Below are 17,344 nucleotides of genomic sequence, written 5' to 3'. Positions count from 1 at the left end.
TCTGATGCACCTTGAGATTTGCAAGATGGATAGGTAAACATTGTAATTTCAAGTGCTTAAATCACTAGGCATTTATGATTGATTTAGTGTCAAATTAAAGTACGGCAAATTTAGTCTTTGAATGTTTAAGTTTGCTCACTGCACACTTGATGCTGGAAGGATGCACTGTCTGCTGATTTTAATCCTTACTTTTTAATCAGAGACTTAGTTATACTTGACTGACCAGGAGGATGACAGTTGGTCACAGCCCTCCAGAGCTCTACCTGCCCCCAGGGACAGGATGACAGTTATGCACAGCCCTCCAGAGCTCTACCTGCCCCCAGGGGGAGGATGACAACTGGTCACAGCCCTCCAGAGCTCTACCTGCCCCCAGGGACAGGATGACAGTTGGTCACAGCCCTCCAGAGCTCTACCTGCCCCCAAGGACAGGATGACAGTTGGTCACAGCCCTCCAGAGCTCTACCTGCCCCCAGGGACAGGATGACAGCTGGTCACAGCCCTCCAGGTTACTTTCCACACAGAATATGGAAATCAAAGAGGTCGCCCAGGAATTTGAATAAAATAAGATGAAATGATTTCATATCTTTTCTTCTCTCTTTCTTTCTGATATTCCCACAATAATTACTCTCAGAAAATTGGACAGATGGAAAAAAGAGAGAGAAAGAAAGAGAGGGAGAAGAAAAATAACTTTTCACACCCTTTTGAACTGAAAATGATTCATCATGGAGTGGAGGGGCTTTCAGTGGAAGCTGTGAGTGTTTGAGGATGGTCTGGGGAAACACTGCAGAAATTGAGTAATTAAGTTGAAACCGAGATCTAGAGAAGCCCTCTATCCACTTTACAAAACATGTAGGGGTCCTAAAACAGCAACACACACAAACTCAAGGTTGACCAAGCACGAAAATGGAAGGCAAACATATTGATTATTCCGACACAGGATTCTGAAATCTAAGAGAATCTAAACTTCTCAGAAAATGACATTCCTTGAGGTGGTTGTGTTGAAAATGAAGCTTTTTAGATTTTAGAGTCCTGTGTAGAGTGTTGCACAGTTCCTCATTGAACCTGTACTCATGCAAGATGAGAAGGGCGATAAACTTCACAGCCTATTTGAATACCACCTGATTCACAGTCTTTGAGGTTTGTCTCCAGTCAGAGCAGTTCAGTGCCTTTCTCAAACTCTGTGCTAACCTTGTTCTGTCAGCTAGCGCCATGGATGTAAAACCTACTTCCACCTGTGAAGAGTGCAGCAAAGTCATAGCTACTGCACTGATCTGCTGCTATTCATGCTAGACGAAGGGTCTCTTTGTCATTGTTACTACACAAAGGACTGGTGTTATATATGACTGACTAGAGAGGTGTTATATAGGACTGACTAGAGAGGTATTATATAGGACTGACTAGAGATGTGTTATATATTCATGCCCTTGTTTTTTCATTAACTCTCTCTTTCTCTCTCTCACGCTCTCTCATACACACACACACACACAATCACACACACACAACACACAAAATCACACACACACACACACACACACACTCATTAAGCACCATCTCCATGCAACACAGCACACTACAAAGCCTGTTGGCATATGTCTACAGCATGGGCACATCCTGCAACACAATTTCCTGATTTGCTACATTATGCAGTGAAACTGTGGGGATAAAGAACCCCCCACAGTGCAATCCATTTTGGCTCCTGAACGGAAATGTGCTATCCGGGCGGTGCCCTGCCTGACTGATACACAAAGGAGTCTTTGTCAATGCTAATTGGCCAGCCAACCCACCAATGAAGTGGAACTCTACTTCCTGCACACATCAAGCCTTGTTTGTTTCCAGGTAAATCCTGACGCTAGCTACTGGAGCTGTAGAGGAGAAAGTACTGTAGCATCGAGTGCTTGCGTCTAGAAGAGAGAGAGAGAGAGGGAGGGAGGGAGTGGGAAAGCGTGTGAGAGAGAGAGAGAGAGAGAGAGAGAGAGAGAGAGAGAGAGAGAGAGAGAGAGAGAGATAGAAAGATAGAAAGAGAGAGATAGAGAGAGAGAGCACTAGAACAGTCTGCAGCCCCCGGCCTCACCCTACTAGAATGTCATAATAATAATAATAATAATAATAATATGCCATTTAGCAGACGCTTTTATCCAAAGCGACTTACAGTTATGCGTGCATACATTTTTGTGTATGGGTGGTCCCGGGGATCGAACCCACTACCTTGGCGTTACAAGCGCCGTGCTCTACCGCCGTGCTCTACCAGCTGAGCTACAGAGGACCACAATGTCCACTGTTTGCTGATGATCTGGTGCTTCTGTCACCAACCAAGGAGGACCTACAGCAGCACCTAGATCTTCTGCACAGATTCTGTCAGACCTGGGCCATGAGAGTAAATCTCAGTAAGACAAAAATAATGGTGTTCCAAAAAAGGTCAAGTTGCCAGGACCACAAATACAAATTCCATCTAGACACTGTTGCCCTAGAGCACACAAAAAACGATACATATATCGGCCTAAACATCAGCACCACAGGCAACTTCCACTAAGCTGTGAACGATCTGAGAGACAAGGCAAGAGGGGCCTTCTATGACATCAAAAGGAACATAAAATTTGACATACCAATTAGGATCTGGCAAAAAATACTTCAATCAGTTATAGAACCCATTGCCCTTTATGGTTGTGAGGTCTGGGGTCCGCTCACCAACCAATAATTCATGAAATGGGACAAACACCAAATTGACACTCTGCATGCAGAATTCTGCAAAAATGTCCTCTGTGTACAACGTAAAACACCAAATAATGCATGCAGAGCAGAATTAGGCCGATACCCACTAATTATCAAAATCCAGAAAAGAGACGTTAAATTCTTCAACCACCTAAAAGGAAGCGATTCCCAAACCTTATATAACAAAGCCATCACCTAAAGAGAGATTAACCTGGAGAACAGTCCCCTAAGTAAGCTGGTCCTGGGGCTCTGTTCACAAACACAAACAGACCCCACAGAGCCCCAGGACAGCAACACAATTACTGTAGACCCAACCAAATCATGAGAAAACAAAAAGATAAATACTTGACACATTGGAAAGAATTAACAAAAAAACTGAGCAAACTAGAATGCTATTTGGCCCTAAACAAAGAGTTCACAGGAAAGTGTTAAGGAAAGCTTTGACTATGTACAGACCCAGTGAGCATAGCCTTGCTATTGAAAAAGGCTGCCGTAGGCAGACCTGGCTCTCAAGAGAAGACTATGTGCACACTGCCCACAAAATGAGGTGGAAACTGAGCTGCACTTCCTAACCTTCTGCCAAATGTATGACCATATTAGAGACACATATTTCCCTCAGATTACACAGACCCACAAAGAATTAGAAAAATCCAATTTTGATAAACTCCCATATCTATTGGGTGAAATACCACAGTGTGCCATCACAGCAGCAATATTTGTGACCTGTTGCCACAAGAAAAGGGCAACTAGTGAAGAACAAACACCATTGTAAATACAAACCATATTTATATTCATTTTCCCTTTTGTACTTGAACTATTTGCACATTGCCACAACACTGTATATAGACATAATATGACATTTGAAATGTCTTTATTCCTTTGGAACTTTTCTGAGTGTAATGTTTACTGTTACATTTTTTATTGTTTATTTCACTTCTGTTTATTATATATTTCACTTGCTTTGGCAATGTTAACATACGTTTCCCATGTCAATAAAACCTATTAAATTGAATTGAAATTGAATTGAGAGTGATAGAGAGAGCAACAAACACTGAACAAACTACCTCACTGTTGTTATGGTTTGTCTAGGTTCTGTGCTCTTTCAGGGTGACGCAACTAAACAGCGAGGGTGAATAGCTGACTTCTTTGCTTATGGTTCCGCGAATGCTCCACGATGTTTGTGTGAATGCTCACATGACCGGTGTGTTAGAGAACTTGTATTCTGTGGCGTTTTTCCTCTTTCTCGCTCTCCTTATTAACATTAAATTCCCTTTGTTATCTCAAGTGCTAATTAAAGATTTCAGTGTCTTCTGATGTCTATAGCTTTACATAATTAGAACCCAGGAGGTTTTCCACCGTTCACCAACCTTCTTAGTTTGCTTTATTCCGCATTAGAGGAACAATTTGTTTAATTTCTCAAGAGTTTAACCTTGCTGACTGTGATGGGATGGAGGCACCTGGTTGGATGCAAACTCATTTCATTTAGGCATTTCTGTCACAAGTTGGAAATGTGACAGTTTATTTTGGATCTGGGATGAGCAGAGTGAAAGAGGACGTGGATAGTAAGGGACTAGTTTTAAATAATCACCATGAAGCAGTGTCCTTTCTCATCGCCCGGGAACATTTACAAACCATGCAATCAAAGGAACGAAAAAGGAACAGGAGGTACTGAAGTCTAGGAGGCAGGCGTCCATCTTGTTTCCTTCAAACTCACATTTCCCCCATCCATTTCCCCCATTCATTTGCCCCATCCTCCCTGAAACAGAGGTTATATACAAGTCAAGAACATACAATGAACCAATCACTTGAGAGGGAACAATCCAACCAGTCACACCTGTGATATATCCTCACATTTCTGGGAACTTGAAAGATATAAATTGTTCTTATGACAGTTATTTCCATCCTGCATTTCTTAATATCATATTTAATATTTCTTAATATAATTTCTAAGAAACCAATTATTCTCACTTATGAAAAGGGGCCATATCTGATGTTTTTAGCCATTTTGAGTTTGCATTATCAGCACGAGTAGCATCACATAATCTATTTACTGATTTATGAACAGTTAGTATCAATGCTGTTAAATCACGTTGGGCACGTCTTTGCAAACAATTTTAACCAAAGGGTTACAACTGTTGGCAATGTGGGTTAGAGTTACCATTTCAAAACTAGTGAGACAAGTTCTTTGCTCACATTCCATCACTCTTGATGTGTTCAAAATGGTCTTGGCCCCCAGTGTACCCTCTGACTAGCCCCATCCTCCCTGTGCTCTGACAAGCCCCGTCCCCCTGTGCTTTGACTAGCCCCACCCCGTGCTCTGACTAGCCCCACCCCGTGCTCTGACTAGCCCCACCCCGTGCTCTGACTAGCCCCACCCCCTGTGTTTTGACTAGCCCCGCCCCCCTGTGCTTTGACTAGCCCCACCCCGTGCTCTGACTAGCCCCACCCCCCTGTGTTTTGACTAGCCCCGCCCCCCTGTGCTTTGACTAGCCCCACCCCGTGCTCTGACTAGCCCCACCCCCCTGTGTTTTGACTAGCCCCGCCCCCCTGTGCTTTGACTAGCCCCACCCCGTGCTCTGACCAGCCCCTGTGTACCACTACCCCTCGTCCCTGACAGTGACTGCACTCCCTCCCTCAGTCACGTTAAAGCGTAGTGAGACACTCCTCAGTTGCCAGCTCCATCCAGAGCTGAGGAGAAGAACTTGGCAGATCTCTCCCCCAGTGAGGCGCTCTCTTCCTTGGCCAGCGTTGCAGCCTTGTTCACGAGCTCTCTCCATGTCATTCCTTCTCCTAGACTCTCCCTTTTTCTCTTCCTCTCCTCTCCTTTTGTGTGTGAGTGTGGGACAAGGATGGATATCTGTTCTGAAGCCCTCATCAGTGTTTTCCCTCTTCATGTCCATCTTGTCCTTTAGTGTTTGAAGCCTAAAATCCTAAATGTCTGCTAGCCTGCTTACCCTTATCGGTCTTACACCACTTGACATGTGCAGCCAAGAGTGAGGACAGGGTGTGTGTGAGTTGGGGAAAAGCGTATGAGTATATGTGTGCGTCTATATGTGTGTCTGTGTGTATGTGTGTCTCGTGGTGTTTATCAGTGTGTTCCAAAAATTGAGAGGCCAACTAAGGAAAACAATAAAGCACCGATGACAGATGGTCCTCTTTATTGTGCCCTGAAATTCAAACACTGAGCATCTTTACTGTTTTTCATCCTCTCTGCTCTCCTTTGCCTGGTTACGGTCCGCTAACACCTCACCACCTGGTCCTACAGTAGTCATTAAGCACCTCTCCTCTCGGACTGTGGCACACATCGGGCGAGACGCCGGAGGAGGATAATGACTGGGCTTAAAGAGCAGGGATCCTGACAAACATATCATATTTTTTTGTAATCAAGTGGACGTTGATTAATTCAGTTATGTCAAGATGAATGTGGCGTGATACAGTGGAGTGGAGTGTTGCTGACAGGGTCTGGTGCTGGAGAGGGTCTAGCATAGAGATGGTGGAGTGTTGAGTATCCCAAAATATCATTAAATAAAAATATCCACAGGCAGTTAATATCAGGATGTGTTTTCTAAGTGTGTGTTTGTGTGTGTGTTTGTGTGTGTGTGTGTGTGTGTGTTTGTGTGTGTGGTGTATGTGTGTGTGTTTTGTCTTTGTGTGTGTGTGTGTGTGTGTGTGTGTGCCGTGTATGACTTAATATTCTCAATAATATTATTCCCATCGAATAATCATGCGACTTCCCCATTCTCTGTCATTTATTTTGATAACCAACCACAACTTCTCATAAACACTCTCATGGTCAATTAAACCCGAGTTTTCTTTAAATATACTGAACAAAAATATAAACGCAACATGTAAAGTGTTGGTCCCATGTTTCATGAGCTAAAATAAAACAGCCCAGAAATTATCCATACGCACAAAAAGCTTATTTCTCTCAAATTTTGGGCACAAATTTGTTTACATTCCTGTTAGTGGGTATTTTTTCTTTGCCAAGATAATCCATCCACCTGACAGGTGTGGCATATCAAGAAGCTGATTAAACAGCATGATCATTACACAGGTGCACCTTGTGCTGGGGACAATAAAAGGCCACTCTAAAATGTGCAGTTTTGTCACACAACACAATGCCACAGATATCTTAAGTGTTGAGGTAGCGTGCAATTGACATGCTGACTGCAATTTCCACCAGAGCTGTTGCCAGAGAATTGAATGTTAATTTCTCTACCATAAGCCGCCTCAAACATCATTTTTGAGAATTTGGCAGTACGTCCAACCGGCCTCACAACCACAGACCACGTGTAACCACGCCAGCCCAGGACCTCCACATCTAGCTTCTTTACCTGCGGGATCGTCTGAGACCAGCCACCCGGACAGCTGATGAAACTGAGGAGTATTTCTGTCTGTAATGAAGCCCTTTTGTGGTGAAATGCTCATTCTGTTTGGCTGGACCTGGCTCCCAAGTGGGTGGGCCTATGCCCTCCCAGGCCCACCCATGGCTGCACCCCTGCCCAGTCATGTGAAATCCATAGATTAGGGCCTAATGAATTTACTGATTTCCTTCTATGAACTGTTACTCAGTAAAATCGTGACATTTTTGTTCAGTATAAATTATGATTTCAAACTCTCCCTTCTTGAGTCATATTTAGAGCTAGGCCTACTGCCCAACTCACAGAGTAGCCTCCCACATATTTGTCACACCATTTACACATTTCTCTCTCTCCCTCATTCCCCCTCTTTCTCACTCCTTCTCTTTCTCTCCCTTCCCACATTCCATCTCTTTCTCCCCAGCTGGATAATAGCATCAGGAAGTAATGAGTTATTGATAGAGACATATCTGTATCTGCACCCCTCCTACCTGCCTGCCTGCCTGCTGACAAATACCAGGGCTGGGAAGGGCCTACTCCTGAGTGGCGCAGTGGTCTAAGGCACTGCATCGCAGTGCTAGCTGTGCCACTAGAGATCCTGGTTTGAAACCAGGCTCTGTCGTAGCCGGCCGCGACCGGGAGACCCATGGGGAGGCGCACAATCGGTCCAGGGTAGGGGAGGGAATGGCCGGCAGGGATGTAGCTCAGTTGGTAGAGCATGGTGTCTGCAATGCAAGGGTTGTGGGTTTGATTCCCACGGGGGGCCAGTATGAAAAAATAAAAAAATAATGTATGCACTCACTAACTGTAAGTTGCTCTGGATAAGAGCGTCTGCTAAATGACAAAAAAAAAAAAAAAAAAAAAAAAGGGCCAGCTAATCCTGAAGGATATCTGTAGTCTTTCTTCTCATTTCCACTGTTTTGGGTTGCGTTTTCTTTGAGGTGCGTTGGTGTTTTTGCCTCCCCTTTTGACGAATGGTGCCGGGGTTTGAAGTGATTTAAATCAGAGGCGGGTGATGGATTGCTACAATAGGGGCTCACGTGGTAGATCTAGCTGTTATATAGATAACACACCGGATAATTGTCTTGGCTTCTCTCAACGTGAATATACGCTGTTCTGTGTGGCAAGAACTTTACAGTAATGAAAAAATATATAATGTATGATGAAATATCTCAGGGTGTGAATTGTTTTAACAGTTAGTCAGAGTTGTAATAGTACATCAAAAAGGTAATCAGAGATTCAGAGCTAATCTCCATGAGTTAACAACACAACACACATTAACACCCTTCTTCCCATATAAACAGACCAGTCCAAATCTCCTGACTCTCATTATGTGGACTGTGGGCTCAGTAGTGTTTAGTCTCTGTAAAGGCCACAGGCTGCTATCTCAGTCACAGCACTGATCCTTGATCCCAGATTCCGGGATTACAGTCTAATGTCAGGGGAGAGAGGGGATCACTGATCTAATACACCCAAGTCTCTCTCTGTGTGTGTGTGTGTGTGTGTGTGTGTGTGTGTGTGAGAGAGAGAGAGAGAGAGAGAGAGAGAGAGAGAGAGAGAGAGAGAGAGAGAGAGAGAGAGAGAGAGAGAGAGAGAGAGAGAGAGAGAGAGAGAGAGAGAGAGAGAGCGGGGGAGGGGGGGATAACTGATCAACTATAGGCAGTTATCCCAAGTCTACCAGGGAATACATACATACTGTACATACTGTCAGAGCAGTGTGACTGTGTTACTCTACCTCATCTACCTCACATCTCACAGACACACTCACAACACCAACCAACAAACCCATGGCAGCCATCTTGCTTTTCCAGGGAATATAAAATTACAATCACATTCAGGGAAATCTTGTTGGGCTGCCGTCCTCTGGGCTGCATTGTGGAGTATTGCTTTGGAAACTGGCCTAATTGGTTTGTGTGGGCCAAATTCCCTCCAATGGCTGCAACTCGCTGGCTCCATTTGTACAATAATTTGATTTTAAATAGCTTACTTAGATTGGTTATATTCCAGGACTCGAGACACCTCTTGTAAATGGGGTCTAAGGTCTAAGGGCACGGGACTGGGTTTCTACTAAGCTAACATATGGAATTGTTTCATAATGGTCATACCAAAGATAATTTAGCTATTTGATTTAGAATTTTTGAACTCCGTTAGCTATAAAAACAATTATTTAAATCAATTACTTGAAGAAACATTGAATTTGGTCTTAATGCTATTAGCATACACAAAAAAAAAAATTATGCACGCACGACTGTAAGTCGCTTTGGATAAAAGCGTCTGCTAAATGGCATATTATATATATATATATATATATTTTCTATTAGCCTATAGAAACACATTGAATAACATATTCAAATATGGCAAAACAGTCAAAACATGTATAAAAAGGAATTATGTTTTTATGTGTCTGTCCTATCTGAGAGGAAATTATATATATATATTTTTAACCCGTATTGGCAGTAAAGTACATACATTGATTTTTTAAACTGGTACCGGGTTACAGAACCAGACGAGTCTTGTGAGGCTTGTGCGCATCGTAGAGCAAAACAAACAACGTGTTTGTGAGAGTCTCAGCTTTCAAAGGTTTGTAGCCCAAACCATTCGTACAGACGTTTTAGTGAGAAGACCAATTTTCGGTCTGACAAACACCGCTGTAGCTCTGACACCTTCCAGCACAGATGCAGAAGGCCAACACCGGCGGATGTGGTGGATTGAGACACAGCCCATGCAAAAAAAAAACAGATATCTCCAACAGACATATTTTGATGGGGACTTTTTGATTATGCTAATTAGATAGACGCTGGGGCACTGACATCATCTCTAGGGGGATTAAGAGCAGTGTTTCTTATGCAATTTAACAGAACAACTTCAATTACATTTTTAAACAAGGAACATCTTATAAAGGCTTTATAGACCAGTCATAAAGGATAGACACTACATAGATGCTTCTCATTTAAAAGCAAAGTCCTACCATATAAAGGGGAAGTGAATATGTGGTCCCACAAAGAGGACGAAGAGGGAAGCTGAACGATTATAAGTGACTGACGCATGACAGTCAGGTTCTCTCTGGGTGTGTCAGCTCTGTGTGCAGTCTGGCCACGTGCCCAAGTACCCAGAGAGAAACAGAACATGAAGTCACCTATAATAATCTAAGTTCCCAACAGTCAAAATATGGAACAGACAGCTGAGTCATCCAGTACCAGCTAGCGCCATCCGCCATGTTTGACTCTCTGACATTGTTGACATGGAGGGGACTCAGAGATAAACTACATGTTCTATTTCATTCTTTCCCCAGCCATTTTAATCTGAAAAACATGTGACCTTTCCAATTAGAACCAACCAGTGTTACATTTCCTCTATTGTAAATGTGAATGTCCTCAGCTTACGGAATCTCATTCTTTTTTCTGCATGTATCGTCATTATGTAGGCAGCCTCCACACAATCCAACTGTGTAACAATGAATGGGACGGGTCTACACCTCCTACCTCTCCATTTCCTCCCTCCGTCCCACCGGAGGCAATAAAGGCACGAAGTGGAAATAATTGGCGAGCATATTAACTCTCCTTCTGTTCCTCCCCAGGACCGTAAGGAACACCGTTATGCCGGGTAATGTGCATTGTTGCTCACCTCACCACCAACGTGTGTATCCGAATGAGCTTGCGGCGGTGCGTTCTTTTTGCAAAAATCACACCATGGGGGACTATCGCCCCGACGCTTGGAATGGGATTACAAACAGTAAGTTATCGCCATGGGCACAATTAAAAACTTTCTGACGTGCGTTGTCTTATTGCAAATTGAATCAGGTATTGCGATGGCAGGGAGTTGTTACTTGTTAATTACTGAGGGAGGCTTCCTAAACAAGTATTAACAGGACTATCTGTTTAGAAAGAAAACATGACCTTGCTGCCCCAATGTGCATTGGGGATGGGATGGATGGGGGAGCAGTGCATCATGTTATATTTCTGAGTGTTCATGTCATGTATGAGTGTAAAGTTAGTTGCCATAGCAGCGGAGGCAGTTGGGTAAAGAATGTTCAAAAGACGGGTAGTTGACAATCCCAGAATGCACTGCTTTGTGTACAATAAACAACAACAACAACAACAACAACAACAACAACAATAATGACAGAAAGGAAACAGGAGTTCAGAAGCAACCCAAATATCTTAATAATTGCCTCTTCAGGATATTCTAAGAACACACCCAACATTTAGTGGAGCCTCCCATTAAATATGCATTTACATTTTTTTTAGATTTGCAATATTATGATTGTTGAATAAAACCTGAATGTTCCAAAACAAGAAAGACATGTATTCAACCTTTTAACAAACCTAGTCCAAGGGCTGCAAAGTGCATAACAGCTCCAGTGACCAGTGACTTCAACGCCATGTCTTGCAGCTGTATAGTTTCTCAACATGTTTCTGTCCAAGCCATGACAGGAGAAAACATCCCAGTTGTGTCCATAAGGACAGCTGCTTCACAGCCTCCCAGCCTTACTCTCCCCGAAACATGTTCTGTTGGGCTGTGTTAGTCAATGCCCTCCTTAGTAAGACACACAGGTCTTACTCACAGCTAACCAGGACGCTGTTCAGTGTTGTCTGAGTAAATTTTACATTTACATTTTAGTCATTTAGCAGACGCTCTTATCCAGAGCGACTTACAGTTAGTGAATACATATTTTTTTATACTGGCCTCCCGTGGGAATCGAACCCACAACCCTGGCGTTGCAAACGCCATGCTCTATCAACTGAGCTACATCCCTGCCGGCCATTCCCTTCCCTACCCTGGACGACGCTGGGCCAATTGTGCGCCGCCCATGAGTCTCCCGGTCGCGGCCGGCTGCGACAGAGCCTGGATCCAAAGTGTTTTGTGAGTGACTGCGACTGCGACTGCGACTGCGTGAGGCTCTGATTAAAGCAATGCCACAGGCTAAAAGCTGTCCACTTCTCTCTACAAGCTGCTTTTCTCACATTTATTTTCAGCAAAGCTTCTTGACACTGAAAACCCTGACACAACACAACGTGTTGCCAGGTCACTGAACATGGAGCTGCTTGAAAAAAGGAAAAACAGGAAATGTACTACTGCACTGAATCCTGACCAGCTAGTTACTGTACTGAATCCTGACCAGCTAGTTACTGTACTGAACCATGACCAGCTTGTTACTATACTGAATCCTGACCAGCTAGTTACTGTACTGAATCTTGACCAGCTAGTTATCAAATCAAATCAAATCAAATTTTATTGGCCACATGCGCCGAATACAACAGGTGCAGACATTACAGTGAAATGCTTACTTACAGCCCTTAACCAACAGTGCATTTTTTTTTTTTACAAAAAAGTAAAAATAAAAAAACAACAAAAAAAGTGTTGAGAAAAAAAGAGCAGAAGTAAAATAAAATAACAGTAGGGAGGCTATATATACATTACATTACATTACAAGGGGGTACCGGTGCAGAGTCAATGTCCGGGGGCACCGGCTAGTTGAGGTAGTTGAAGTAATATGTACATGTGGGTAGAGTTAAAGTGACTATGCATAAATAATTAACAGAGAAGCAGCAGCGTAAAAGGATGGGGTGGGGGGGCAGTGCAAATAGTCTGGGTAGCCATGATTAGCTGTTCAGGAGTCTTATGGCTTGGGGGTAGAAGCTGTTGAGAAGTCTTTTGGACCTAGACTTGGCACTCCGGTACCGCCTGCCGTGCGGTAGCAGAGAGAACAGTCTATGACTAGGGTGGCTGGAGTCTTTGACAATTTTGAGGGCCTTCCTCTGACACCCCCTGGTATAGAGGTCCTGGATGGCAGGAAGCTTGGCCCCAGTGATGTACAAAAGTTACTGTACTGAACCATGACCAGCTAGTTACTGCATGGAACCCTGACCAGCAAGTTACTGTACGGAATCCTGACCAGCTAGTTACTGTACGGAATCCTGAACAGCTAGTTACTGTACAGAACCCTGACCAGCTAGTTACTGCACGGAACCCTGACCAGCTAGTTACTGCACGGAACCCTGCCCAGCTAGTTACTGTACGGAACCCTGACCAGCTAGTTACTGCACGGAACCCTGACCAGCTAGTTACTGTACGGAACCCTGACCAGCTAGTTACTGTACGGAATCTTCACCAGCTAGTTACTGTACTGAATCCTGATCAGCTAGTTACTGTACTGAACCATGACCAGCTAGTTACTGTACGGAACCCTGACCAGCTAGTTACTGCACGGAACCCTGACCAGCTAGTTACTGTACTGAATCCTGACCAGCTAGTTACTGTACTGAACCATGACAAGCTAGTTACTGTACTGAACCCTGACCAGCTAGTTACTGTACGGAACCCTGACCAGCTAGTTACTGTACGGAACCCTGACCAGCTAGTTACTGTACTGAATCCTGACCAGCTAGTTACTGTACGGAACCATGACCAGCTAGTTACTGCACGGAACCCTGACCAGCTAGTTACTGTACTGAATCCTGACCAGCTACTTACTGTACTGAACCATGACCAGCTAGTTACTGTACTGAATCCTGACCAGCTAGTTACTGTACTGAACCATGACCAGCTAGTTACTGCACGGAACCATGACCAACTAGTTACTGCACGGAACCCTGACCAGCTAGTTACTGTACGGAACCCTGACCAGCTAGTTACTGTACTGAATCCTGACCAGCTAGTTACTGCACGGAACCCTGACCAGCTATTTACTGCATGGAACCCTGACCAGCTAGTTACTGTACTGAACCATGACCAGCTAGTTACTGCATGGAACCCTGACCAGCTAGTTACTGTACTGAACCCTGACCAGCTAGTTACTGCACGGAACCCTGACCAGCTAGTTACTGTACTGAACCATGACCAGCTAGTTACTGCACAGAACCCTGACCAGCTAGTTACTGTACGGAACCCTGACCAGCTAGTTACTGTACTGAATCCTGACCAGCTAGTTACTTTACGGAACCCTGACCAGCTAGTTACTGTACGGAACCCTGACCAGCTACGTACTGCATGGAACCCTGACCAGCTTCTGCATTGTAAAATTTGTTAAATAAAGAAACAAATCCAATCTTTGGATTGTGTCACATTTTTTTCAGTATAATTGTTTCCTTGCAACGTTTGAAAAACCTCTGTTTTCACTTCCGGTTGAATGCTTGGCATACAGTATTTACAAAGCTTGTCACATAATGATCTCCTCTCACAGGCAATGTGTAAAACTCAATTATATTATCCCTGTATTAACACAGACACAACAAACAAGCATAGTATTCACCACACAGACAAATACTTAAACCTCTATCTCTCTTTCTCTCTTTCTCTGTCTCTCTCTCGCTCTGTCTCTCTCTCTCTCTCTCTCTCTCTCTCTCTCTCTCTCTCTCTCTCTCTCTCTCCATCTCTCTCTCACCCTTTCTTTAACACAAGCAGTTTATGCAACACTTGTGCAAAAACAAGCAAGAGGGTTGAGGGTGCAGTGAGATAGCAAACAGCATAGCTCTCAATTACAGCTGAAGTGAAAGAATCAGAATCAGTATGAAAATTCCACACTGCCCTTTTCCACCTGGACAAAAGAAACACCTAGGTGAGATCCTGGACTTCCTGACGGGGCCCCGCCCCCAGGTGGTGAGGCAACAACACATCCGCCACGCTGACCTTCAACACGGGGGCCCTTCAGGAGTGTGTGCTTAGTCCCCACCTGTACTCCCTGTTCACCCCCGACTGCACGGCCACGCACGACTCCAACACCATCATTAAGTTTGCAGACGACACAACGGTGGTAGGCCTGATCACTGACGACGATGAGACAGCTTACAGGGAGGAGGTCAGAGACCTGGCGGTGTGGTGCCAGGACAAAAACACTCTCCCTCAATGTCAACAAGACAAAGGAGCTGATCGTGGACTACAGGAAAAGGAGGGCCCGAGGACGCCCCCATCAATATCGATAGGGCTGTTGTGGAACAGATCGAGAGCTTTAAGTTCCTCGTTGTCCACATCATGGCCCACACACATCAACACAGTCGTGAAGAGGGCACAATAATTCCTCTTTGCCGTAAGGAGGCTGAAAAGATTTGGCATGGGCCCTCAGATCCTCAAAAAGTTATACAGCTGCACCATTGAGAGAATCTTGGCTGTCTGCATCACCACCTGGTTATGGCAACTGCTTGTCATCCGACCACAAGGCGTTGCAGAGAGTAGAGCGTACGGCCCAGGACAACAATGGGGCTGAGCTCCCTGCCATTACTGTTTATTATCCAACCTGTTGCCCAGTCACTTTACCACAACCTATATGTACATATCTACCTCAATTACTTCATACCCCTGCAAATGGACTCGGTACTGGCACCCCGTGTATATAGCCTAGTTAACGTTCCTCATTTATTCCTTGTGTTATTATCTTTCTATTTTCTATTTTTTCTCTCTCTGCTTTGTTAGGAAGGGCCCATAAGTCAGCATTTCACTGTTAGTCTACACCTGTTGTTTATGAAGTATGTGACAAATCCAATTAGATTTTCTATTAAAGTTTCCTACAGCTCAACATTAAAGCAGTCGGAGAATAGAGATTGAAAAATCTAACAATTAATCTGATCAATTAGATCAAAGTGTCCTAAGGATGTGATGTGTTTCGCATTGCCAACTCCCAATCTCTGCACGGAGACACGTGTGTATTTATCAGTGCGCTGCACGTAGCCGAAATGAACTAAGCTGAGAGTTTGGAGTGGCTCGTCTGAAGCACTGAGGTATGGTCTGAACAAGTCTCTCTTTCATCGCGTGTCCCATCTGTGTGCCGTGGTTTTACCTCAGTTTTCAAATGTGTGTGGCCTACTCTCTTGTCAGTGTTATCTCTGGGAGATGGAGAGCGGGAGATAGCTGTCTAATAAAATATGTTTCTACAGCACTGAAAGCTGGCCAGGCATCAGGAAAGCACCCCATCCATCCACCACCAAACCTTAAACCAGCTGCTAAAAAGCCAGCATAAGAGGAGAATATTATAAGAAAATTCATTCCGACCTGGAAAGAGGCGTTTCCATGGGTTCAACATGACACGGAGGGAGTAGTCATGTACTGGTCAACGAGTCAGGATTTCCCCGGTATTGCAGATGCGTAAGTTAATCAAAATAGTTTAAACCGTTCTAGCGAATGCTGGTTTTTAGCAACCCGTTTCCAACTGACAGCTTCACCGGCTGGCTAGTTATACAGCTAAGTTAGCTAGCTAGCTAACGTTGGCATAGAAGGCAGGCTAACGTTACTTGCCAGTCAATTAGCCACCAACAGGTTACATTGATTAGCTAATGCTAGCTATGCAGGGATAGTTCGGGATTTTGGCAAGGAAGCCATTTATCTACTTACCCAGAGTCAGATGAACTCGTGGATGAAATGTTTATGTCTGCGTGCAGTTTGAAGGTAGTTGATAACCAGCGTTCGCACAATTGCCAACTAGCAATATTGCGTTAACGTTAGTTAGCATTGGCTCGCAAAACTACGTCTAACTTCTAGACTGGAGTAACCAAATGTGACAAATAGTGGTAGAACTACATATTTTTTTGCAGCTCTGTAGAATTGTATGGGTTTAGTGCCATCTACAGGCTAAACTTGGCCTTGACATTTAAATGGGGCCTGAGAAAAACTGTAATTGTTTCAAACAAATTAAGTGGTTATAGAATACAACCTTTTAGTGTCAATTAAGGAACTTTTACACTATGAGAATTTGCTTAAATGTTATTATTTTGTATTGGGACAGCCTGCAGGACATAGACTAGAATCCACAAGAGGCTGCTGAGGGGTGGACGGCTCATAATAATGTCAAGAAAGCTTCTAATGGAATGGTATCAACCATATGGAAATCATTTGTTTGATGTATCTGATACCATTCCACCAATTCCGCTCCAGCCATAACCACGAGCCCATCCTCCCCAATTAAGATGCCATCAACCTCCCGTGGAACACACAGCCAGCGTTAAGGGAATATAATTTTTTCCAAATGGGTCCCCTGCATTTTCTATTGTCAATTTGGGGTGATGCAGAAAATATTTCGGGACATTTTGATCTCTGCATTTTAGACATATATCTCTTTATGTATGTGCGTCGCTATTGTGAGGGAAACAGACGTCAAACAGCTTTAATTAGCCTGGCATAGGTTGGCTCAGGTCAGGGGTGTCAAACTCATTTTAGCTCAGGGGCCACATGGAGGAAAATCTATTCCCAAGTGGGCCGGACCGGAAAAATCATGGTATATATAACTTAAAAACAACAACTTCAGATTGTTTTCTTTGTTTTAATACGATCAACATACAACATAAAGC

Source organism: Coregonus clupeaformis, chromosome 7, assembly GCF_020615455.1.
Source record: "Coregonus clupeaformis isolate EN_2021a chromosome 7, ASM2061545v1, whole genome shotgun sequence".
Taxonomy (NCBI): domain Eukaryota; kingdom Metazoa; phylum Chordata; class Actinopteri; order Salmoniformes; family Salmonidae; genus Coregonus; species Coregonus clupeaformis.
This window is presented reverse-complemented; position numbering follows the sequence as displayed.